This window comes from Chrysochloris asiatica, unplaced genomic scaffold, assembly GCF_000296735.1.
Source record: "Chrysochloris asiatica unplaced genomic scaffold, ChrAsi1.0 scaffold00164, whole genome shotgun sequence".
Taxonomy (NCBI): Eukaryota; Metazoa; Chordata; class Mammalia; order Afrosoricida; family Chrysochloridae; genus Chrysochloris; species Chrysochloris asiatica.
In genome coordinates, this window is record NW_006408682.1 from 1817716 (window position 1) to 1844107 (window position 26392).

The 26392-nt window shown below is 38.0% G+C and overlaps 1 pseudogene; it reads right to left on the reverse strand.

Annotated features, from left to right (window-relative positions):
• Positions 1 to 6239: 6239 nt before the first annotated feature.
• Positions 6240 to 26392, reverse strand: part of LOC102811169 — a 32057-nt pseudogene continuing 11904 nt past the window's right edge.

Here is a 26392-nt window from a genome sequence, read left to right on the forward strand (position 1 = left end):
CGTGGTTGAGTCAGTTCCAATTCATAATGACTCTGTATAGGATTTCCAAGGAACAGCTGGTGAGTTTGAACAGCCAACATTTCAGTTAGTAGTCCAGTGATTATTCCACAGTGCCACACCAGGATTCGATATATACATAACCAAAATCAAACCCAACCCACTGTCAGCAAGTTGATTTTGACTCATGGTGACACTGCGTAAGGTTTCTAAGACTGTAAATCTGTAGAGGAGCAGAATGTCTCATCTTTCTCCCAGGGAGTACCTGGTAGGTTTGAACTGCTGGCATAGGCCTCAGCAGCTCAATACCTAACCCATAGTGCTACCAGTCTTGGTGAGGTGCTGTAGGATAAATCCCAGACTGTTAACTGCAATGTTGCCATTTCAGACCCACCAGTAGTTCTTTGGTAATTTGGATATCAGGTTTTCTTCTTTTTCTTGCCTATTCTCTCTAGTTAGAAATTCTAGCAATACTGAGTAATACTGAGTAAGGCATCTTTGCCTTCTTCCTTATTTTGTGGGAAAGCTATCAGTCTTTCTCTTTTGAATATAATATTAGCTGTGGATTTTAAAGTGCTTTTTGACGTCTTAAGAAGTTTTCCTCTTATTCTCATCTTGCTGAGTGTTTTGTTGTTGTTGTTTTGTTTTTTACGATTTATATGTTTTAAATGTTGAACCACTGGGGTACTCCTAGAACAATTCCCATTTGGCCATGGTGCATAACTTCTTTAATATTCAGTTTGCTACTAATACCTTTTTAAAGGAATTGACATAAAAAGTCTTAGTTTTCTTTCCTTGTGGTGCTATTTTGTGGTCTTGTTGTCATTGATAATGCTCATTTCATAGAATAAGTTAAGAAGTGTTCCTTCCTCTCCTATATTTTAAGAAGAGTTGAAGAAGGACTAGATTCAATTACTCTCTAAATGGTTAGTGGAATTCCCCAGCGTAGTCATCTGGTCCAAGCCAGTTTTTTGTTTTGTTTTGTTCAAAGGATTTTGATTACTGATTCAGTCTCTTCATTTCTTATGTGACTGTTGAGATTTTCTATTTCTTCTTGAACCAATTTAGGTAATATATGTGTTTCTAGGAAGTTATTAATTTCCTGAGGTTATCTGAATTGTTGTTGCTAAGTGTCATTTAGTCGGTTCCTGTTAAGCGTCATCTAGTTGGTTCTGACTCATAGCGACCCTGTATACAGTTTCTGAGGAGCAGCTGCTGAGCTTGAACCGCCAACCTTGCAATTCAAACCAACTCTGCAGTCCGATGCATTAACCCACAGCACCACACCAGTTATTGGCATACAAATTCATGTATTCTCATATCATCCTTTTCATTTCTTTAGGATTGATTGCAAAGACCCTACTTTCATTTCTGGTTTGCGATAGTTCCATCTCAACTCATTTTCTTCATCAATCTAGTGAAATGTTGCTTTTATTGATCTTTTCAAAGTACCAACTTCTGGTTTTGTTGATTTTCTTTGTTGTTTTTCAATTCTCCACTTGTTTCTACTCATACATTTTTCTTTTCTCTGTTTAGTTTGGTTTCATCTACTCTGGGTTTACTTTGCTCTGGCTTTTGTTTCTTTTATTATTATTATTAATCATTATTAGTTCCTCAAGTTGCAAGGCAAGGCTATTGATTTGAAATCCTCTTTATTTTTTTTAAATATTGGCATTTACAGCTTTACAGTTACCTCAGAGTAATGACTTCACTACATCCCTTAAACTGTGGAATATTGTGTTTTCATTCTCAGTTGACCCTAAATATTTTCTAATTTCTGTCTTCACTTCCATTGTTGTTTCATAGCATGCTTTCCAGTTTGCCGTTTGTTATTAATTCTAGTTGCTTTCTATTATAGTTGGAGAAGATACTTTGTATAGTATCGATATGTATTTAATGCAGTGATACTTGTTTTGTGATCTAGCACATCATCTCTTCTGGAGAATAATCTATGTGCACTGGAAAAGACTATGTATTATTCTGATGTTGGGTACAGTGTTCTATCTACGTCTGTTAGATCTAGTTAGCTCTGAGACCTAGCAAAGTAATGTTTGCATCCTTCAGACAATCCTAGACAGGAGAGGACCGACACACTGTAGAGTCTGCCAGAACGATCTGCTCACTTACTACAGAGACAGTGTCTGGTCTGTTTCTGAGAACACAGATTGTGATTCCCTTCAGCCACAGCTTCTTCCATAGACAAGGCCAAACTGGAAAGGGGAGGGGTGAAGACAGTAGGAGAAAACAACAAAGCAAAAAGGATTTTTACCATTTTAAACTCAGTTTTTATTTCTTGTCTTAGTGTACAGTTAGTGCTGCAACGTGCTACTTGCTTTCAGAGCTCCAGCAGAGCTGAGTTTATAGATTTTTAATTATTTCCTTGATGAAGGAGAGGGAAGGCTGGGATAGTGGATCTGCTCATTTTGGTGCTTTTCTGGGAAATGTGATCTTGTTCTTGTTAAGTGCCTTCGAGTTGGGTTGAACTCATAAAGAAACTGTAAAGAGTTTCCGAGAAGCAGCTGGTAGGTTGGAAATACCAATGTTGCCCTTTGATGTTCCATGATTATCCTACAGAGCCAAATGAAAATACAAAATCCCCTAATTTATGGGATGCAGTGAGGCAGTCCTCAGAGGGAAATATATACTATGGTGGTGGTGGTGTGATATGGAGTTGGTTCCAACTCAAAGCGACTCTGCATAGGCTTTCCGAAGCTGTAAATCTTTAGAGGAACAGAAAGCCTCATCTTTCTCCCGAGGGGCTAGTAGTTTCAAACTGCTGATCTTGTGGTTAGCAGCCCACCTCATAACCACCATGCTACCAGAGCTCCTTATATAAATATATGTCATCGAGTTGGTTCCAACCCATTCCTGAAGAGCAGCTGGTGAGTTTGAATCTGAGACCTTGTGGCTCAAACTGACCCTGCAGTTGAGTATTTATACTACAGAGCCAGATTAGCTGTTTTAAGCCTGGTGTTTAACCTATGCTCAAAGTCTGCTGTGTAACCTACAGCAACACACCAGGACCTAATAAAAACTTTTACTGGGTTCTGTGTGGTGCTATAGGTTGGTTAAACACCAGACCAAACTGCAATGTTGGCAGTTCAAACCCACCAGTATCTCCTTAGAAACCTTGAACAGTTAAATGCTTATCCTACAGAACCACATAAACATCCCATATACAAACTGGTGGTGGTGGTGGTGTGCTGTGGAGTCAGTGCTGAACATAGCAATACTGCTCAGGGTTTCCAGAGGCGATGTAAATCTTTATGGAAGCAGAAGCTTGGAATGGGTGGTAGATTTGAACTGGTGATCATGCAGTTAGCAGTACAACTTGTAACCCAATATATATATAGATATAGATATAGATATAGATATAGATATAGATATAGATATATAGATATACACACACATATATGTATACACACATATACACATGCATATATTGTTGTTGTTAAGTGCCACAGAGTCGATTTCAACCCATAGTGACCCTTCATAGGGTTTCCAAGGAGCAGCTAGTGAGCTTGAACTGCCGACCTTGCAGTTCAAATGGCTTTGCAGTCTGGCGCATTAACCCACAGCACCACACCAGGACACACACACACACACATATGTATAATTACGGGAGCAGAAAGCTTCCTCTTTCTCCAGCGGAGCAGCTGATAGTTTCGAACTGTTGACCTTGCAGTTCGCAGCCTGATTTGTAACCACTACACTACCAGAGTTCCATATATATATATATGTTGTTGTTGTTGTTGTTGCTAAGTGCCTTCGAGTCGGTTCCGACCCATAGCATCCCTGTACGGGGTTTCCGAGGCTGTAAATCTTTACGGGACCAGAACGCCTCATCTTTCTCCGGTAGCGCGGCTGGTAGTTTCGAACTGCTGGTCTTAAGGTTCGCAGCCCGATTCATAGCCACTAGGCTACCAGTGCGCTCTCTCTCTCTCTCTCTCTCTGTCTCTCTCTCTCTCTGTCTCTCTCTCAATCTCTCTCTCTCTCTCTCTCTCTCTCTCTCTATATATATATATATATATATATATGTATTTGTTGTTGTTAAGTGCCGTCGAGTCGGTTCCGACCCATAGCGACCCTGTACAGGGTTTCCAAGGGTGTAAATCTTTACGGGAGTAGAAAGCCTCATCTTTCTCCCGCGGAGCGGCTGGTAGTTTCGAACCACTGACCTTAAGGCTCGCAGCCCGATTCGTAACCACTACGCTACCAGAGCTCCCATATACACACATATATATTTGTTGTTGTTGTTGTTAGATGCCATCGAGTCAGTACTGACTCATAGCAACCTTATACACAGCAGAACAAAGCATGACCGGATCCTGGGCCAACCTCACTACTGTTGTCATGTTTGAGTCCATTGATGCTGCCACTTGGCCAATCCATCTCACTGGGGGGTCTTCCTCTTTTTCTCTGACCTTCCACCTTACCTAACATGATATTCTTCTACAGTGACTGGTCTCTCCTGATGATAAGACTGAAGTATGAGAGACAAAGTTTGGCCATCTTGGCCTCCAAGGAGCACTCTGGCTGCACTTCTTCTAAAATGGATCTATTGGATCTTTTGGCAGCCCATGGCACTTTCAATGTTCTCCTCCAACACCATAACTCAAAAGCACCAATTCTTCTATGGTCTTCCTTAGTTACTGTCCAGCTTTTGCATGCATATGAGGTTATTTAAAATACCATGACTTGGGTCAGGTATACCTTAGTCCTCACACACACACACACATATATATGGTGATGGTTATGTGGTTATGTGCTATGAATTGGTTCCAACTCATAGTGATCCTGCATAGGGTTTCCAAGGCTGTAAATCCTTACAGGAGCAGAAAGCCTCATTTTTCTCCTGAAGAACAGCTGGTTGTTTCGAACTACTGACATTGAGGTTAGCAGCCCTACTCGTAACCTCTATGCTACCAGAGCTATACATCTATCTCTATATGTACACACACACCCACACACATACACACACACATAGGGAGTGAGGTGACTCCATAAGACTCCTTAAGTGCTGCTGAGTCAGTTTCGACTTATAGCAATCCTGTATAGGGTTTCCAAGGTGTGGCTGGTGAATTTGAACCACAGACCTCGCAGTTCAAACTGACCTTGCAGTCGAGTGCATCATCCCACAGCGCCACACAAGGACATACTCTCTCTCTCTCTCTCTCTCTCTCTATATATATATATATATATATTTGTTGTTGTTATGTGCTGTTGAGATATATATATATATATATTTGTTGTTGTTATGTGCTGTTGAGATATATATATATATATATTTGTTGTTGTTATGTGCTGTTGGGTCAGTTCCGACCCATAGCGACCCTGTACAGGGTTTCTGAGGCTGTAAATCTTTACGGGAGCAGAAAGCTTCATCTTTCTCCCGTGGAGCAGCTGGTAGTTTCAAACTGCTGACCTTATGGTTCACAACCCAATACGTAACCACTACACTACCAGAGCTCCTTCTATATATATATTTATAATTCTGAGCACTGCCTTGACTCCATCCCATACCTTTTGGAGTGTTGCATTTTCATTTTCATTTGACTCTAAGTATTTTCTCATTTCTTTTTTCAATTCCTTATATAGGAGTCCTGCTGTAATGCTGTAGGACAAGCACTTGACTAATAATCAAAGCTTCAGTGATTCAAACCCACCACCCACTCCTTGGAAATCCTTTAAAGTGTTGCTATGAGTCAGAATTGATTCGATGTCACTTAACAATGACATATATGTATATATATATATAATTCCTAAAAGATCAATTATATATACAATTATTATATTAATTACTTTCTCTCATTGCTTTCTACCTCATTGGTATAGAGGATGTGGTTGATGTACATGCCTCAGAGACTTCTATAGGATATGTAATACTGAACTGTAAGGCCAGCTATATGTGGCACTGTAGGATAAGCACTGAACCACAAGATTAGTTTGAATTACAAGGTTGGTAGTTCAAACTCCCAAGCTGCTTCTTGGAAATACTACACAGGATTGCAATGAGTCGGAACCGACTCAATGGTACTTAACAACTATAATAACAACTACAAAATAAAAATATGTGGCCCCTTATTCAAAAAGTTATTAATAATTTCAAGACAACAGCAGAGTATTAAGCACTGGAATTTCTATGTGGGTAGTCCTGTGTTGTTGCATAGGTTGGTTGCAAATGTAGGAAGCTGGCCTGATCAATGGATTCAGGAAACAATGAAAGACAGACTAAACTGGCTTCAACATTCCTCCCTTTCATTCTTTTTAATTACAACTCTTTGAAGAATCTTAGGATATATTGCAGAGATATAATAGCTCATTTCCTTCTCTTCTGTGCCTGTGTACACCCATCTCTCAATTTTATCTGTTACAGACACAGAGCTAGAGACAAAACCAAACAAGAAGAAGTTTTCAATGCTGTATTTAGAAACATTTTTATCTGGATTGCCCTCTTTAACTATTGACAGGGGGCAGGGATGACTAAAATTATATTACCCAAATGAATGGGGACAAAGTTTTTCCAAACATTTTAATGTGTATATATGGGATTATTCATATGTTTGGGGACATCTGTGTTTCATCACCTCTTTGACTTTCTGTATGTAGTTTCTCTAATTTATGGTTACTGTTGTCCATATTCTCTAACTGCTAATGTCAGCATTCTGCCTACTGAAGCCTGAGGATTTTAACAACTTTGACAGAGATTTTCACTGTTTAAGCACTAAATTGTACTAATCTGTGAAATAATAAAATGTGCTAAATGGCACACAGCATGATAGATTTGCATACTTCTTTGAAATACCTTAAGTCTCTTAAAATACCAATAGAAAAATTTTCATATTTCTTCATTTGGGTTATTCTCTGTGTATGCATTAAGCATGGGCATTATGACTTTGCCACTTAGGTCTTAAAGACTCATTTGTGCCGTTGAAGAAAACACTGTAATAACAAAGAACTTCCTTGGCTTCCAAAAATAGGAATGATTAGATAGGTTCCCAAACTATCTGAACGCGACACTATAATTATATAATCAAACATATGACACTACAATACACAATGAGTGAGACTTTGACTCTTCAGTGCTTGAGGCCATTGTGATTATTATTACAGTTTAAAAATTGGTGCTTAACCAGCTTAATGTTTTTGTTGTTTTTCAATGAGGTTCCTACTTAGAGCAGCTGGTAGGTTCAAACTGCTGACCATGTGGTTTGCAGACCAGTGCTGATCCCGTATTACTACACTAGGAGTCCAACTAGGTTAATACTTCCCATGAAAATCCTCACCAAACAGGTCACACAGAAAGCATATGATATTCTTCATTTTATGTCCTCTTCTGAAACCAGCTTGAACCTCTGGAAGTTCTCTGTCAATGTATATTTGCAGATATTTTTCTATTACCTTTAGTAAAACTTTACTCGCATGGGATATCCGTTATATTGTCTAATGATTTCCTCATTCTTTTGGGCCACCTCTCTTTGGAATGGGCACAAATACGGATCTCTTCCCGTAAGTTGGCCGGTTAGTTGTATTCCAAATTTCTTGTCATAGATGAGTGAGTACCTCCATTGCTTCATCAGTTTGTTGAAAGATTTCAATTTTCATTCCATCAGTTCCTGGTACCTTGCTCTTTGCCAGTGCCTTCTATGTAGCTTGGACTTCTTTCTTCAGGATCATTGGCTCTTGATCATATGCTACCTCTTGAAATAGTTGAACATGGACCATTTCTTGTTGGTTCAGTGACTCACTGTAGTCCTTCCATCTTCTTTTGATTCTTTCTGCATCAGTCAATAATTTGCCCAGAGAATCCTTCAATAACTAAACTCAAGGTTTGAAATTTTTCTTCAGTTCCCTCAGCTTGAGAAATGTGCAGTGTGTTTTCCCTTTTGGTTTTTTATCTTCAAGTCTTTGCACATTTTGTTATAATATTTGACTTTGTCTTCTTGAGCTGATCTTTGACATTTTCTGTTCAGCTCTTGTACCTCCTCATTTCTTCCATTTGCTTAGCATGTCTACACTGGAGAGCAAGTTTCAGTGTCTCTTCTGACATCCATTTTGATCTTTTGCTTCTTTCTTGTCTTCTTAATGACTTTTTTGCTTTCTTCATGTAGGATGTTTTTGATATCATTCCACAACTCTACTGGTCTTCGGTCTTTCATGTTTAATGTATCAAATCAGATGATCTCTAAATTCAGGTACGATATATTCAAGGTCATGTTTTGGCTCTTGTGGACTTGTTTTCATTTTCTTCAGCTTCAGTTTGAATTTGCATATGAGCAATTAATGGGCTGTTTCAAAATCTGTTCCTGGTCTTGTTTTGGCTGATGATATGGAGCTTTTCCATCTTCTCTTTCCACAGATGTACTCAATTAGATTTCTGTGTATTCCATCTGGTAAGATCCATGTGTATAGTCGTCTTTTATATTGTTTAAAAAAGGTATTTGCAATGAACAAATCATTGGCTGTGCAAAATTCTATCATGCGATCTCCAGCATCATTTCTGTCACCAAGGCCATATTTTCCAACTACTGATCCTTCCTCTTTGTTTCCAACCTTTGCATTCTAATCGCCATTAGTTATCAATACAACTTGATTGCATATTTGATCAGTTTGAGACTGAAGAAGTTCATACATGCACACGTTTATTCCCCTAAATCTGTGTTTAAGCATGTCTTTGCCATCAGTGGATTGTTGAAGACAAGTTTCTCAGTAATATCTTGTTAAGCGCTCCTTAACAAAAACCTCCAATCAAAGTAGTGATTTACAAGGACCCTGTACAGGGTGTCCGAGGAGTGCCTGGTGAGTTTGACCCACCAACCTGTGTGGTTCAAACTGACCTTGCAGTCCAGTGCTTATTCTACAGTATCGTACAAAACACTGTCACCATTTATTTTGCCTTGTTTCATCATCATCATTGCTTCTTTTCCACCTTTATCTTCCTATTGTCTTAATAATGTTATTGGATAAATTTTTAAATGCTGTGTTAGAAAAGTCAAGATCTGGGCTATTCATAAATTATTTCTTTTCAACACACAAGTCCTGAGGATTTCAAAATCCTTTAAAGCCAAGTCACAGATCACAATACAAAACTTCTAATTTATTATTAAGCCTAAATTGTAGCAAATAAACAATATTTAACATGCCCCCTTTCACATTAACTTTTAGTCCTATGTAAGCCATGGTTAATCCTTCAGTGATGAGCTTGTACCCGTTGCATATTTTCTTTTAGATATATTAACCTGACCTGTGACATACTGTCTAGAAGTCCTGGTATGGAGCTGAGAGATAAAGCACTGGACCACAAGGTCAGTTTGACCCGCAAGGTCAGTGGTCCAAACTTTCCAGCCACTCCTTGGAAACCCTTTACAGAGTCTCTATCAGTTGGTACTGACTCTACAGAACTGAATAACAACATTGACATTATTAAAACATTACATATTGCTTCTTTTTTATTGTAATTATTAAATATATCAACAGAATTTTCCTCCTAGGATTGTACTTAGGTCTGGGTTTTAAGATATTTGGCTAATTTGTTATCTTAGAACATTGTGTAATGTTAATGTCTCTACTTATTTATTATGTCTCAAGTTCACATAGACTTTTTTCTTATCTAATTAATATGCCCTGGTGTGGTACTGCAGGATAATGTGCTGGACTGCAAGGTCAGTTTGAACTGCACAGTTGGTGGTTCAAACATACCAGCTGCTGGGTGGTTCAAACCCACCCTGTACAGGGTCATCCATGGATCCATAACAGACTCTAGGATACTTAACAACAACAGCAATTAATATGTATTTAAACCATTACTAAGGCCTTAATTTAGGGTTGTTGTTGTTGTTAAATGGCATGGAGTTGGCCGTGACTCATAGGGACCCTCTATAGGTTTTCCGAGGCTTTAAATCTTTGGGAAGCAGATAGCCTCATGTTTCTCCCAGAGCAACTGGTCGGCTTGAACCGTGGTTCACAGGCCAGTGCTCATAACATGCAGTTACCATGCCCCTTGTTTAGGGTCCTAGGCTCACGCTTGATATTTTGTTACTATTGGGTTTACTTTGGTATATATGTATTAAGTTATTAAGTGCCATTGAGTTGGTTCTGACCCATAACGACCCTATATAGGGTTTCCAAGGAGACACTGGTGAGTTTAAACCACTGACCTTAAGGTTTAAACCGACCTTGCAGTCTGCCACAGCACCACATCACGATTCTCACCCCCTCCCCCATAAACATATGTATGGTGGTGGCTGTGTGCCGTGGAGTCGGTTCCGACTCATAGCAATCCTGCACAGGATTTCCAAGGCTGTAAATCTTTACGGGAGCGGAACGCCTCATCTTTCTCCCGTGGAACAGCTGGTAGTTTCAAACTGCTGACCTTGAGGTTTGCAGCCCGATTCATAGCCACAAATGTTTAGTCAAGACAGTATGGGTAGAACCAAGAATTGGAGTGTTGCATGAGAAAAAAAAATAATAACTCTATATAATAGGAATATTTTTATGTATTTATATGTAATAAGACATGTTTATATGTATGTATATATAGAATATTTAAATATAATAAATTAATTAGTAACATTTCATAGTGATCAATGCACTTATCTCTTAGGCTAGATTCTCTAAAGAAGCAAAACCAAGGAAGCTTATATATGTACACCTATAGAGAGATTTAAGAATTTGTCTCACATACTTGTAGAGCCTGGCAAGTCTCCAACCCATGGGTAAGACATTAGGCTAAAGGTTTCTCCTGACTCACATAGCTGTTGGGGCCGATGGACTCAAGAGCAGCAGGTAAAATGTCAGGCTGCTGACTCATAGGCCGTAGATGTTAATGAATAACAAGATAAGCTGATAACTTGACAGGTTACTGGGTCAAGTATCAAAAACTTACGGTCAGATGATGACAAGCCAGCTTCAGAGTCCAGAATGAGAAAAAAGCTAAACAGCTTTGCCAAAACGCCCATACAGATTCAATTCAGGCTGCACCCTTGTAGAAACTCCCTTTGAATTGTTTGGCTGCTCATAGTAAGTATCATCATAGGGAATGAATGAATGATAGCTGCCAAAGTAGAGAATCATGGCCCAGCCAAATTAACACACAACCTTAACCATTTCAACTTGTTGTTGTTAGGTGCAGTCAAGTTGGCTGTTGTTTGATTTTGATAAATCAGTCAAAATTTGTTTATTTATAGACTAAGATACTATAGAAATGATCTGATCAAAGTAGAAAAAATAACATTTACTTAAAATAAAAATAAATACATGGTGCAAATTAGGCCACTTGCATCATATTCTTTGGTGTGATTGGTATGAAAAATGTCCACTGTTGTTTCATGACATGGTCTTAATCAAAATCACAATATCCAAAGGAAAATTTACCCTGTGGGTGCTTAAAATAATCAAGTCTCCTTCCAATCTAAATAATCCATCCATTGTTTAACCTGATTTCCTGGTTATGAATTGCAGAGTATTCTAATTCCAATAGCATGCCATTATTCCTCAGTGACTCTTATTTTTTCTAGGGCATTACTTGCTCACATTTCCCACTTCCTTTGTCCAAAAACAAAGAGAAGTGAGAAGATGAACAGTTTTTACTTTGCATGATCTTTTAGTAAGCAGCTCACAAAAATCAAAGAAAATTATAGAGCTCATGAGTTTGTCTTATATAAGCAACTTCTATCCAAACTTCAGTAACGATCTCATTAAGGTATTCTTGAAAGAGTGATTTATAACTGAAACCTGTTGCATTCGCTTCTATTTTAATTTGTTTGTGATGCTTTCCATCTTCTTTTACTTGGTCCAAGTATTTCTTTATATTTTCTGCTCTATTCAGGTAGTCGGACATTTTTTTTTTTGAGATTACATTTCTTGTGTCGTCTATGGTACCTTTCCAAACTTGTACAAGCAGATCAATCCCCCCCTTGGTAACACACCAGAGCTGGCTGATACTGGGACTCTAATTCTAATTCCACTGCCTACTTCAGCATGGTGACTGCAGCTGTGTTTTTAGAGTTGTGCTCCTGCTCCGATCTCACATAAATCAAGGAACCCCGTGCCCATCTCTCAAGTTTGTTTTGACTCACAATGATCTCTGCACAGCAGAATGCAATACTACCCAGTCCTGCACCATGTTCACCATTGTCATATTTGAGCCCATTGCTGCTCCCGTTGTGTCGCTCCATCTCACTGACTCATTTTCTCTGACCCTCCACTTTTCCAAGCATGAAGTCCTCTAGAGGTTGACCCCATCAAGATGTTTAAAGAACGAGAGTCAAAAATCTCAAAATCCTTGCTTCTAAGAAACAATCTGGTTGTATTTCTTTCAAGACAAATTTGTCTGTTCTTCTGGTTGTTGTTGTCGTTATGTGCCGTGGAGTCAGTTCCAACTCATAGCGACCCTGTACAGGGTTTCCGAGGCTGTAAATCTTTATGGGAGCAGAAAGCCTCACCTTTCTCTCACGGAACAGCTGGCAGTTTTGACTTGCTAACCTGGCGGTTCACAGCCCGATCCGTAACCACTACGCTACCAGAGCTCCTTGTTCTTCTGGTAGGCCCTGGTATTTTCAGTATTTGTTACCAACACCATGTGGTAGGTCTCAACTTTCAAACATAGTTAATTTACAAAGGAAATAAAAACTTTCCATATCAATGAATGTCCCATTGCATATTTTTGTTATATCTTTAAAAACAAACATAACTCATTGCCCTTGAGTGGTTTTCCAATAGAGGCCTTGTAAAACAGAGAAGCACCCTATAAGATTTTCACCCCTGTGATCATTACAGAAGCAGTCTGCCACATGTTCCTCCTGTGCCCTGACTGGTGGGTTCAAGCCACAGCTTTTTTTGGTTAGAAAAAAAGTACCACCTTTTTCTAACCCTGTACCACCAGAGCTCTGAATATTCTATTTCTCTTATATTACAATTCTCTTTGTATATAATTTATACTAGTAGAGATCGCTTTTAAGGATTATTATAAGATCATGCTCATTGAAATATTAATTTTCCAATTAAATTTAATAAGCATTTCAGCAACAATATTTCATGCCATCATCGTATAAAATATATTAATTACTGTTCATACCATCACAGCATGACTGGTAGTATCACCTTCAAATTGACATTGTTTAATACAGCTCCGAAAATTTACACAGCGTGTTTGGTGCTTTTGTTTCTAGAGATTCCAGATTTTCTGAACTTTGTATTATTTCAAGACATGCACTCAATTGGCCTCAAGAAGTTTAGGTTTCTTTCTTTCTTTTTTTTTTTTTTTAGTTTTGGTGTCTTTTACTGGAAAATAATAACAGAATTTATATCTGGGTGTTGGTGTTACACTTAGGAGGTGGCATCAGTTGAAGTTTTCTTTCTGCTGCTTGTAGAAATAGATAAACACAATCTTGAGTTCAAATTAATTTGAAAAAATATATCACTTCATACACATGCAAGTAAAATTTTGCAAATGATAATTCAAAAATGGCTGGAAGAGTACATTGACAGGGAACTGCTAGAGGTTCAAGTCAGATTTAGATGAGGGCATGGGATAAGGGATATCACTGCTGACATCAGATGGATCTTGGCTGAAAACAAAGAATACCAGAAAGATATTTACCTGTGCTTATTGACTATGCAAAGGCTTTCGATTGTGTGGATAATGTCAAGCTATGGATAAGATTACAGAGAATGAATATTCCAGAGCGCTTAATTGTGCTCCTAAGGAACCTGTACGCAGACCAAGAGGCAGTTGTTCAAATAGACCAGGGGGACACGAATTGTTTAACATTAGTTAATACATGAACCAGGGTTGTATTCTTTCACCATACTTATTTAAATTGTATGCTGAGCAAGTAATCCAAGAGAAACTGGATTTTCTGAAGAAGAATGAGACATTCTCATTGGACGAAGACTCATTAGCAACCTGTGATATGCAGATGATACAATTTTACTTGCTGAAAGTGAAGAGGATTTAAATTCCTTACTTTTAAAGATCAGAGACCCCAGCCTTCAGTGTGGGTTGCACTTAGGAGGTAGCATCATTTGCTCATTGGAGTGCACCTCAATGTAAACAAAACAAAAAGCAAAAATCCTCACCACTGGAACAGTAAATAGTATCATGATGAAGGAAAGATTGAAGATGTCAAAAATAATTAGCTGAGTAATGTATTAGAGTATATATCATTACATGACTGCTGTTACAAGCTGTCTAGTCGGATCTGACTCATAGTGACCCTGTAAAGGCTATACCAAGAGTGGGTGGTGGGTTTGAATTGCCAATATTGTGATTAATAGCCCAATGGTTGACTACAGTACCACACCAGAATTCCTACAGAGTGAAATACTGTAGTTTTAAACATTTAGACTATCTAGTTAGGTAACTCACCACTTGTATGTCATTGTATTGTTGTACTGGGGTGCTTTGAGCATTGCTGTGATACTGGAAGCCATCTGCCATCAGTATTTTGAATACCATGTGGGTCACCCATAGTGGACAGGTTTCAGCGGGGCATTCAGATTAACACAGACTAGGAAGAAAGATTGGAAGAGACTGTTTGGAAGAGATCAATATTTATGCCCATTCCAAAGAGAGGTGACCCAATAGAATGTGGAAATCATCGGACAATCTCTTTGATATCTCAAGCGAGTAAAGTTTTGCTCAAGGTAATACAGAAATGGCTACAATCATACATTGACAAAGAATTTCCAGAGGTTCAAGCTGGATTCAGAAGAGGCCGTGGAATGAGAGATATCATTGCTGATGTCCGATGGATCTTGGCTGAAAGCAGAAAATATCAGAAGGATGTTTACCTATGCTTTATTAACTACGCAAAGGCTTTCGATTGTGTGGATCATGACAAGCTATGGACAACATTGAGAAGTATGAGTATTCCAGAACACTTAATTGTACTTCTGAGAAATCTGTACCTGGACCAAGAGGCAGTTGTTCAAACAAAACATGGGAACACTGAATGTTTTAAAATTGGGAAAGGTGTGAGACAGGGTTGTATTCTTTCACCATACTTATTCAACCTGTATGCTGAGTAAATAATATGAGAAGCTGGGTTCTATGTAGAAAAACGTGGCATCAGGATTGGAGGAAGACTCATTAACAACCTGCGATATGCAGATGATACAACCTTGCTTGCTGAAAGTGAAAAGGACTTGAAATATTTACTGATGAAGATCAAAGAGCACAGCCTTCGATACGGATTACATCTCAATGTCAAGAAAACAAACATCCTCACCACTGGACCAATAAACAACATTCTTATCAATGGAGAAAAGATTGAAGTTGTCAAGGACTTCATTCTTCTTGGATCAACTATCAACACTCGCAGAAGCAGCAGTCAAGAGATTAGACGACGTGTTGCATTGGGCAAATCTGCTGCAGAGGAACTTTTTAAAGTATTGAAGAGCAGAGATGTCAGCTTGAGGACTAAGGTGCACCTGACCCAGGCCATGGTGTTTTCAATAGCCTCATATGGATGCGAAAGCTTGACAGTGAATAAGGAAGATCGTAGAAGAATTGATGCCTTTGAGTTGTAGTGTTGGAGGAGAATACTGAAAGTGCCATGGACTGCCAAAAGAACCAATAGATCTGTTTTGGAAGAAGTGCAGCCAGAGTGCTCCTTGGAGGCCAGGATGGCTAAGCTTCGTCTCTCATACTTTGGACATATTGTCCGGAGGAAACAGTTGCCGGAGAAGGATGTCATACTGGGTAAGATGGAGGGTCAGAGAAAAAGAGGAAGACCCCTAACGAGATGGATTGGCCAGGTGGCATCATTGATGGCATCCAGTGTGGCAGCAGTAGTGAGGTTGGCCCAGGATTGGACATTGTTTCATTCTGCTGTGCATGGGGTCACTATGAGTCGGTTCCGACTCGATGGCACCTGACAACAACAACAAGGAAGAAAGACTACTTCTGAATGTTTAGCCACTGAAAATCTTATGAATAGCAGCAGGACATGGTAAGATGAAGTATCAGAAATTGAAAACATTATGAATGTCAGCACAACATTGTCAGATAACAGAAATTAGCCTAGTTTTCAAAACAAAAGGTTGACTTTTAGGAAAACTTAAAGCAGATAAATCAGGAAAAAATGCAAAAAATCTAAACATTTATTTTATACTGAGATGAGCAGAAAGTTCTTGAAAAGTCCTAACGTTTAATAGTGCCTCTCTGAGACATTTTTGTAAACAGGATTCAAATAATATTCTTCACAACAGAAAATTACTAAAGAAATTGGATAAAATTGCTTTTTTGAACACACACCCGCCCTAACACCACAACTTAGCAGTAGCACTACAAAGTGTAAGCAAGATATATGCATAAAGAGCCTGTCAGGTAATTGCATTTCTAGTTTAGTCATATTCTGTGGGTTAATGCACCAGACTGCAAAGCCATTTGAACTGCAAGGTTGGTAGTTCAAGCTCACAAGCTGCTCCTCGGAAACCCTATACAGGGTCGCTATGGGTCAGAATCGACTCGACAGCACTTAACAACAACAACAACTAGATGACTATACAGGTAGTTCCAGATTTATGATCAAGTGTTGTTCTGATGAGTCTGCTGGAAATTTGTTCAGACTTAAGCAGAACCTTACTGAAGTAAGAAAGAAATGCCTCTCTCTTTTAGTTTTCATTAATATTGCCTTTGATCACGTTTGTCATTGTTGTTATGTGCCTTTGATTCATAACATCCCTGTATAGGGTTTCTGAGGAATACTTGATGGATTTAAACTGCTAACCTTGTGGTAAGCAGTCAATGACTTTCCTCCCACCACATCAGGATTCCTTTGATTAATAATACCTTCTGAATCTGATATTTAAACATCAGGAAGCAAACATCTGAGAATAGTAACATCAGCAAATGATGTGCTACAACATTCTATGTAGTGCATATTACTAACAATGTTGTTGGTGGTAAGTGTCATCTTCTGAGGAGTAGCTGGCAAGCTTGAATTGCTAACGTTGGGGTTCAAACAGATCATGCAGTCCTGTGCATTAACCCACAGCACCACACCAGAACACCATTATTATTAATAAAATGTACAAAAAAAAAAAAGGGTCAAAAACAAACAAACAGATGGTCAACTGTAAGTGTGGTTTGTCCAATTTGAATACATTATAAACCAGGGTCAATGTCCTCTTGTGAGTGTTATATGAGTCCAAAGTATGAACTATCCAAACCATCCACTTGAATTGAATTTCATTTTGTAGTCCTGCTATGGCACTACTGGTTAATGTGCTGGACTGCAAGGTCCGTTTGAACCATGCGGTTGGTTCAAGCTCACCAGCTGCTCCAAGGAAACCTTATACTGGGTTGCTATGATCCGGAAGCGACTTGATGGCAATTAACAACAACAGGAAGAGCTACTAACTTCATAGCTAAAGAAATGCAATTTTGTGGCACATTTGCAAATGCAAAAATGTGACACATTTCAGTGATCATTGTTATTTTTGTTAATGACTGACACATTTCAGAGGTCATAGTGGTTCTGTATAGAGTTTGCAAGGAGCAGCTTGTGGCTTTGAGCCACTGACCTTACAGTTAGTAGTCCAGTGTTTATCCTACAGCACCACACCAGGACTCCTCAGAAGTCATAGTGTGATTGAAAGCTAGAAGTATGTGGAAGAGTTGGCTTTGACATTGTAATTCTCAAGCGAAATATAGCTCTAAGAAAAGACTGGATAATATTCTATTGTTTTTGTAATAAAAACTTTAAGTATTTTTCCTTATACTCAACCACTTCACAGCAAAAAAAGAAAAAAATTACTGCATACATAGAAATAATGCATTTTGAAAGCCAAAATTCATATAACAAGATTAAGACTTAAACCATGTTTTTAAAGATACTATTTAATGACAATATATAACTGAAGACATTCTACCTATAAATCTTTATTCATAACATTTTAATTTGATCTGTATTGACCTTCATTTGTCCTAATTTTACAAATATCTAATGTGTATTTTTGCTTTGGAGTATGTATTTCAATTGTAATTCCATACAAAATGCCAATTCTAGTTCTCATTTTTTCCTTAGCAAGCAGCATCCCAACCTCATAATTCTTTGCCAAGATTGGCCTCAAAATGTATTTAAAAAGCAAATAAAGAAAACGAACTTGTTCAAACTCTGAGAATGTTTGAGCCTGCTACTCTGGGAAAGCCTTTATCTAAAACCAATGAACTTTTCAGGACTGTTGAGAAATGACCAGAGGGGCCAATTAGCTGTTGCACAATTGGATTCTTCGTGATGCTTTGTCAATAATTTATAAAATGAAGAGGGCAGAAGGGGTCACTGTCACTGAGTGGCAGGAAGTTAAAATTAAAATGTTTCTGTTATATATTGTGCTCTAGAAAGCAAGAAAATACTTTATTTCTTCATAGGAAACCCATTTTGATGTTAAACACAAAGTAATTGTGCATTATTAAAAGCAACCAATTGTAAAGTAATCACAGTCTACTTTTGCATAAACTTGTCTTAGATTTCAAATCCCTGGTAGATAATGCAAATATCTTGCTTCTATTTTGTTTTGTTTTGTTTTGTTTTTATTCAGTTGTTACCTCTACACATGTCTAGAATCCTACTAATTCCCATTGCTTCATTTCCTAAAAGAGAAGTAAAATCAATTTTCCTTTTCATTTTTTCACTCAGCTCAGGAGGCTAACATATTCCCATTTACCTTTGGGTATCTAGTTTCCAATTATTATTTTAATATCTTCCAGATATTAATCACAAAGAAATGAATTTGGATCCCTCATTCTATTTCCTTTTTAGCATATCTTGAAACTTAGATTGTTATTACTGAAAATATAACATTCAATTCTATTCTCAAAGTTTATGACACTATGAGGGGGTATATGTGGAACATTCACTAGCCAACTACTTCATATAAAGGTATTGTAAAATAAAAGTAGTTATATTAAAGGAGCTCTGGTAGCGTAGTGGTTACGAATCGGGCTGAGAACCTCAAGGTCAGCAGTTCGAAGCTACCAGCGGTTCCATGGGAGAAAGATGAGGCTTTCTGCTCCCGTAAAGATTTACAGCCTCGGAAACCCTGTACAGGATCGCTATGAGTCAGAACTGACTCCACAGCATACAACAACAACATACTAAAGAAAGTAAGCTGAGAATAATTGCATGAAAATAAGTATATGAACTTGGTAAAGGTTTTAGAATTAGAACCTTTGAATAAGAAAGATACCTATTTTGGAGTTCTGGTGTGATACAGGACCTCATTGTCAGCTTGAATGACTAGGTTGGTGGTTCAAACCCACCAGTGGCTCCTCGGAATCCCTATATGGGGTTGCTATGAATTGGAATTGAATGGACTCAATGGCACTTAACAACATTTAGGGTCATGAAAGCCCTGAGTTAATAAAAAGCAGACTTTCATGAAAAATAGAAAGGAAAGGAATAAACGTAGAGATGAAGCTGACAATGATTCAAGTCAAACTGTTTGCTCCACTTACTTAACCTTCTTCAAGACTATTTCACCACACAGAAAGTCATGAGAAAATGAAAATCAGCTGAAAATAAATGTATCACATTAGTATCCAGAAAGAAAAAAAAAAAGACTGATTTTTTTTTAATCTTCTGAGTAGAATTGACATTAACTATTTATTTTTAGCCTCTGTTATAAGTTTTATGTTCATCACCCACCTATCCTCCAGAATGAATGGGAATGATAGGACAAGTCCCTAATAAGGAAAACAATAAGAATAAGAGAATGTTGGTGTTGTTAAATGCCACTGAGTCAGTTCTGACTCATAGCAAACTTGTACAGGGTTTCCGAGGAGCAACTGTGAATTTGAACTGCCGAACTTAGCGTTTCAACTGGCATTGTGGTTGGTCCAGTGCTTATCATATAGGCCCACATCAGGACTCCTTAGTTCACTCTAAATTACAGAAGTTTATTCAGGGAAAAGCAAAGGATTGATAAATTTAGCCATTAGAAAAGGTAACAACATATAAGCTTTCTCAAGTCAATTCTTCACTAGTGGCCCTAAACTGTAATAGAGTTATCCAAGCACCCAGAAAATCCTGACACTAAGGAATACATTCTTGGGTCTGCTATATGTTGAGGGCAGCAGTTTCTCCTTCAGTTCGATAATCTTACAGTCCTTCCCTTGAGCCTGGTGTGGAACTGGAGGATAAGCACTGGACTGTGAACCACCAGGTTGGCTGTTCAAACCTACCAGCTGTTCTTTGGAAATGCTATACAGGGCTGCTATGAGTCAGAACTGACTCGAAGACATCAACAGCAGTAGCCCTACCCTTCCTTTGAATTAGGTGACCATAGTTCCATCTCCTTTCTTTCCTCACTTTTACCCCAATTCTTTAAGCAATTCCCATCCCACTCTCTTGCCAATTTCTACTGAACATTAAGGACCACGAAACATATCTTTAAGTCAAACCCATCAAGACTGAGTCATTTATTCAAGATTTTATATTAAATTGGATTTAAGTACATCCTCTTTGAACTGAGAAATACTTTTGCAGATACTAATTCGATGATTTTGGTATTCTTCTCTGATCCAATTCTTATTTTAGGCATAGTTCTTCTTTCATAATTACCACTGACTTCTTCCTTGATCCTCACTTTACAGTAACAAATTCTTGAATTCCTGCCTATTACAGTCCTTTGGTGCCGTTGAGTTGGTTCCAACTCACAGCAACCCTGTGCATAACAGAAACATTGCCCCAACTTGCAGCATCCTCACAGCTGTTACATTTGAGCAAATTGCTGCTGTGGTCAATCCATCTTGTTGCTGGTCTCCCTCTTTTCCACTGCTACCTTGGCACCTCACAATATTATATTCTGTATAGATCTCAGATTACCCTACCTCTGCTACCATATACATGGTATGACACCAAATTTTTTTTAGTATTGCTTCCAAAATACTGATTCCTAGTGATGGAAGACAGTCTCAGATATTACCTATATAGGTTGAGGCCACTGAACATTTGACCTAGGTGCTCTCTACTCTCATAACATTCCCATGGATGTTGGGATAAAATAAAAGGAGTATATTCTAGAAAAAAGGTTTCTTGGATACTGGATCTTTCTTCTTTTTTTCTGGTTAACCTGGATAGGATTTTATTAATATTATTGAACTTTCCAAAGAAGCAGTTTTCAGTAAAATTGAGGTCTCCAATGTTTTCAATTTCATTGATTTAAGCTTTAATTTTGATTTCTTTTCTTCTGTTTGACTTTGGGTCAGTTTGGTGTTCTTCTCTATTTTCAATGATGAAAACACAGGTCATTAATTTGAGATTTTTCTTACTTTGTAATATATGCATTAATGTTATATTTTCTCTACCCACTACTTTCACTACATCCCACACATTTTGAAAATTTGTATGTTCATTTTTATCCAACTCAAAATTAGTTATTTAATTTCACTTAAGACTTAAGACTTTTTATTTGACGTATGTACTATTTCAAAGTGTATTGCTTAATCACCAACAATCTGAGGGGTTTCCAGATATCTTTCTGTCACTGATTTTGAATTTGATTTTATTATGAGCTGAGGATAATTTGCATTCTTTTAATTGTTAAAATATGTTTTGTGGTGTAGAATGTGATCTGTCTTGATAAATGTTCCTTATGAACTTGAGAAATGTGCAGTCATCTCTCAGTATTTGTGGATTGACCCAGGATCCCTGAGGAAGCCAAAGTATGAGTGTGTTCATGTCCCTCATATAAAATAGGGCTGTGTTGTTGTTGTTAGGTGACATACAGTCAGTTCTCACTTGTGATGCACAAAAGAATGAAATACTGCCCAGTCCTGCACCATCCTCATAAGTGTTGTCATTACTTTTAGGCCATTGCTGCTGCCACTATGTCAAGGCTATCTCATTGAGTTCTTCCTCTTTCTCATTGACCCTCCACTTTAACAAGTATGATGTCTTTCTCTAGGGACTGGTCCCTGTTGATAAGTGATGAAGTTTCCCTCTCCTGGCTTCTAAAGAGTATTCTGACTGTACCTCAAACACTAAAATGGATATATATTTTCATATATATCTACTCACATCCTGTTGTTGGTGTTGTTGTTGTTGTTAGGTGCCATCGAGTTGGTACCGACCCATAGTGACCCTATGCACAGCAGAACGAAACACTGCCTGATCCTGGGCCAACCTCACTACTGTTGCTATGTTTGAGTCCGTTGATGCTGCCACTTGGCCAATCCATCTCATTGGGGGTCTTCTTCTTTTCTCTGACCCTCCAACTTACCAAACATGATATCCTTCTCCAGGGACTGGTCCCTCCTGACAATATGTCCAAAGTAAGAGAGACAAAGTTTGGCCATCCTGGCCTCCAAGGAGCGATCTGGCTGCACTTCTTCCAAAATGGATCTACTGGTTCTTTTGACAGCCCATGGTACTTTCAATATTCTCCTCCAACACCATAACTCAAAAGCATCAATTCTTCTACAGTCTTCCTTATTCACTGTCCAGCTTTCGCATGCATAAGGTGGTGGTGGTTATGTGCCATGGAGTCAGAACCAACTCATAGCGACCCTGTACAGGGTTTCCGAGGCTATAAATCTTTACCGGAGCTGAAAGCCTCATCTTTCTCCCACGGAACAGGTGGTAGTTTCGAACTGCTGACCTTATGGTTTGCAGCCCGATTTGTAACCCCTACGCTACCAGAGCTCCTTTTTGCATGCATATGAGGTTATTGAAAATACCATGGCTTGGGTCAGGCGCACCTTAGTCCTCAAGCTGACATCTTTGCTCTTCAACACTTTAAAAAGGTCTTGTGTAGCAGATTTACCTAATGAAATATGTGCTGTAGTATAGTTTTAATTATCTCTAGATTGCTTATAATACACAATACATTGTAAATGCTGTGTAATTAACACTTGATGCTTCCTTTAAGTCACTGAGGGATCACTTTGATTACTTAACTGCATTTTAGGAGCCTTTTGTTTTTTTCCAAATAGTTTCACGCCACTATGGTGCAATCCATGGATGTAAAACCTGTGGATACCATGGATATAAAGTATCAACTGTGTTATGTTATTGTTTGATGGATCATTTTATAAATGTCTATTAGGTCAAATTAATTTATAGTGCTGTTCAGGTCAGCTACATATTTCTTGATTTTCCTGCTTGCTTAATTGATCAATCACTTACTATATGATTTTGAATTCTCCAATCATAAATACTGAACTCTTTTCAGAGTCTCTATTCCGTTTTCACAGTTTTTGTTCTGTTTGATGCTCTGTTGTTAGGTAGACACATGTTTAAAGCTTTATGTCTTCTTGGAGAATTGACCTCATTATTATTATGGAATGCTCCTCTTAATTTGTTACTTTTCCTTTTTCTGAGGACAACTTACATGGATATTAATACACATATCCCATATTTCCTTGCATTAGCACTTTCATGGTACAGCCTCCTTCACCCTTTAATTTGAATTGATGCAAGCCTGTATTTAAACAAGATTTCTTATAGTCAACATGTATCTGAGTCTCATTTTTTTCTCTACTATCAATCTCTTGTTTTTTAATTGGTATATTTAGACCATTCACATTTAAAGAGTTAATTTATATAGTTAGGTATTTCCATCAGTATCCCTTTTAAATGAATTATGATCCTGGCAGTAATTTTTCATTCTAACAAATCTGGTTGCAGATGCCAGCAATGCAATAGCTTCTAATGTGCATATGTGATACAATATCATATTGTTTTTAGCAGTCACCATAATGATTTTTCCAGATGTCTAATACAAAGTTCAGGTCATATATCCAGAATTAAGTAATTGTTATTTTACCTAACATGCTGTTTCATATTCTACACTAGAAGCATTCATTCTCCTTTCTTCCTTTCTTCTTTTCTTCCTCTCTCTCCTGTGTACATAATTCTGAAAATAAAATAAAATAGAAAAAAATGAATACTTTAATGAAGTATAAGATTAGCACACTTTTTCCTAAAGTATAAAATATTAGGAAATATTTTCCATATCATATTAATTAAATGACTATGATTCATCAATATTCAAAATTTTGAAATTATTTCAGTAGCAGCAAATCCCAAATCAAACCCACTACTGCTGAGTTGGAGACCTGGTGTGGTACTGCTTGGTAAGCACTGGACTGCTAACCACAAGGTTGGCAGTTCAAACCCATCAGCTGCTCCTTGGAAACCCTATACAGAGTTGCTATGAGTCAAAGATGGTACTGGACAACAGCAAAAATAACCATTGAATTAGTTCCAACTCATAATGTTGTTGTTGTTGTTTAGTGCTGTTGAGTAGGTTCCGACCCATAGCGACCCTGTATAATGCTTCCAAGGAGAAGCTGATGAGCTTGAACCTCCAACCTTGCAGTTCAAAACAACTTGAAGTCCAGCACATTAACCTACGGCGCCACACCGGGACTCCCAAAATCATAATAATGACCCTATAAGCATTCAACCATAAAGTCGGTTTGAACTGCAAGATTGGTGGTTCAAACTCACCAGTCACTCCTTGGAAACCCTATACAGGGTGACTAGGAGTTGGAACACACTTATTGGAACTTAATAACAGCAATATTAACAGCAAATAGGATAGAATAGAACAAGTTCGGGTATTTGTTTAGACTGTAAATCATAGAGGTAGGCAGGCTCATCTTTCTCCTGCAGAGCAGCTGGTGGGTTTCAACTGCTGACTTTTTTTTTTCAGTTAGCAGCCCAGCGCTGAATTTGCTATGCCATCATCAGAGCCTGATTTCAATAGTAAGCTTTTATTCTAAATTAGCAAAATATTAGAAAATATTTTTCATACTATATTAGTTAAATGATTATGACTCACCAATATTAGAAATTTAAAAATCACTTCAGGAGTAAAAAAGCAAAATTCAAAGTCACTGTCAGCAAGTTGATTCTGATCCTAAAGACTCTATGGGACAGAGCAGAACTCCTTAGTGTTTCTGAGACTGTAAATCTTCATGGAAATAGACAGCCATAGTTTTCTTCTGCAGAGCAGTTAGTGGGTTTGAACTTCCGACCTTGCAGTTAGCAGCCTAACACTTAGTGCACCAGGGCTCTATTGCACTATTAAGGGAGTTGAAATTTCCATTTTGTTCTTCCATGACTATCAGCTGCAAAAAGGCAGACTTTTTTTTCTAAGAAATAAATTAGATAAATCTGGATTAAGAGAAACCACTATAAACATCCATTGCAATAAAAAGAGCAGCTCTCATCATTACTTTAAAGTATAACTTGCTTTGCACTGCCTTAAATTAATTATATTTCTATGTTTCAATGAAGAGGTTGTTGTTGTTGTTGTTATGTGCCGTGGAGTCGATTCCAACTCATAGCGACCATGTACAGGGTTTTCTGAGGCTATAAATCTTTACGGGAGCAGAAAGCCTCATCTTTCTCCCGCGGAACAGCTGGTAGTTTCGAACTGCTGACCTTGTGGTTCGCAGCCCGATTCGTAACCACTACACTACCAGAGCTCCTTAATGAAGATGTTAGAATTCCAATATTAAGATAAGTTAGTTAAGGAGCCATTTCCTCTCAACCTTCCTTCTTATTTCTCCTCTTACAACTTCTCAGTAGGGTGTTTAATAAATAATTTCCTTCTATGTTGTTGTTGTCAAGTACTGTAGATTCAGTTCTAACACATAGAGACCCTGTATAGGCTTTCTCAGGGTCATGTATTAGGAATTAAAATAATTTATTTCCATGAACTCCACTGTGACAGCTAATAAAATATTGATTCCTTTAGGTTCTATGAAAAGATCATTGTAAAAAGTGTGATGGGGAATCTTAACGCTCCTTAGCTTATATGCTACAGATATTTCAGTTGCTATTGGAGGAAGAAAAATCAAAACCATTTTTAATTTTTTTAATATATGTGAAACATAGAAAAATTATGGAGAACCAGGAGCACTAACCCATGAAAGATAGGGAAAAAGCTGACTCTCTGGACGGTCTTCATATTGAATGAGCTATCTGTAAATTAATCCTTTCTATTTTCCCTCTCCATCTCCTGCTACAACACAATATTAGACATGTATATTCCATCCCATAACCATTTGTTGGCATGTGGGTGTACAATAAGATTACAATTTTAGTTTTGGTTGCTGAAGAGACCCGCGCCTAGGAAACATTAATTACTCTGAAAAAACAAAGACTCACTCAAAGAGTCTCAGATGATTCACTCAGTACAAATGGAAATAGCAAGAGGAAACATGGCATATGTGCAAATAGACGTGTACTTAGTGATTTTTAGGCAAATCTCTGTCCCTTTCATAGTGCTTATAGTCTCTAGTGGCATGCATGTCATTCTAGTATGTCCTTCAACATCAGGAACCATCTACCCTGGAAATGAAAGGTAATCAAGGGACTGTGACCGAGTTTTCACAACCTACTGCAGAACTCAACATTCAAATTTTTCATTATTCAAG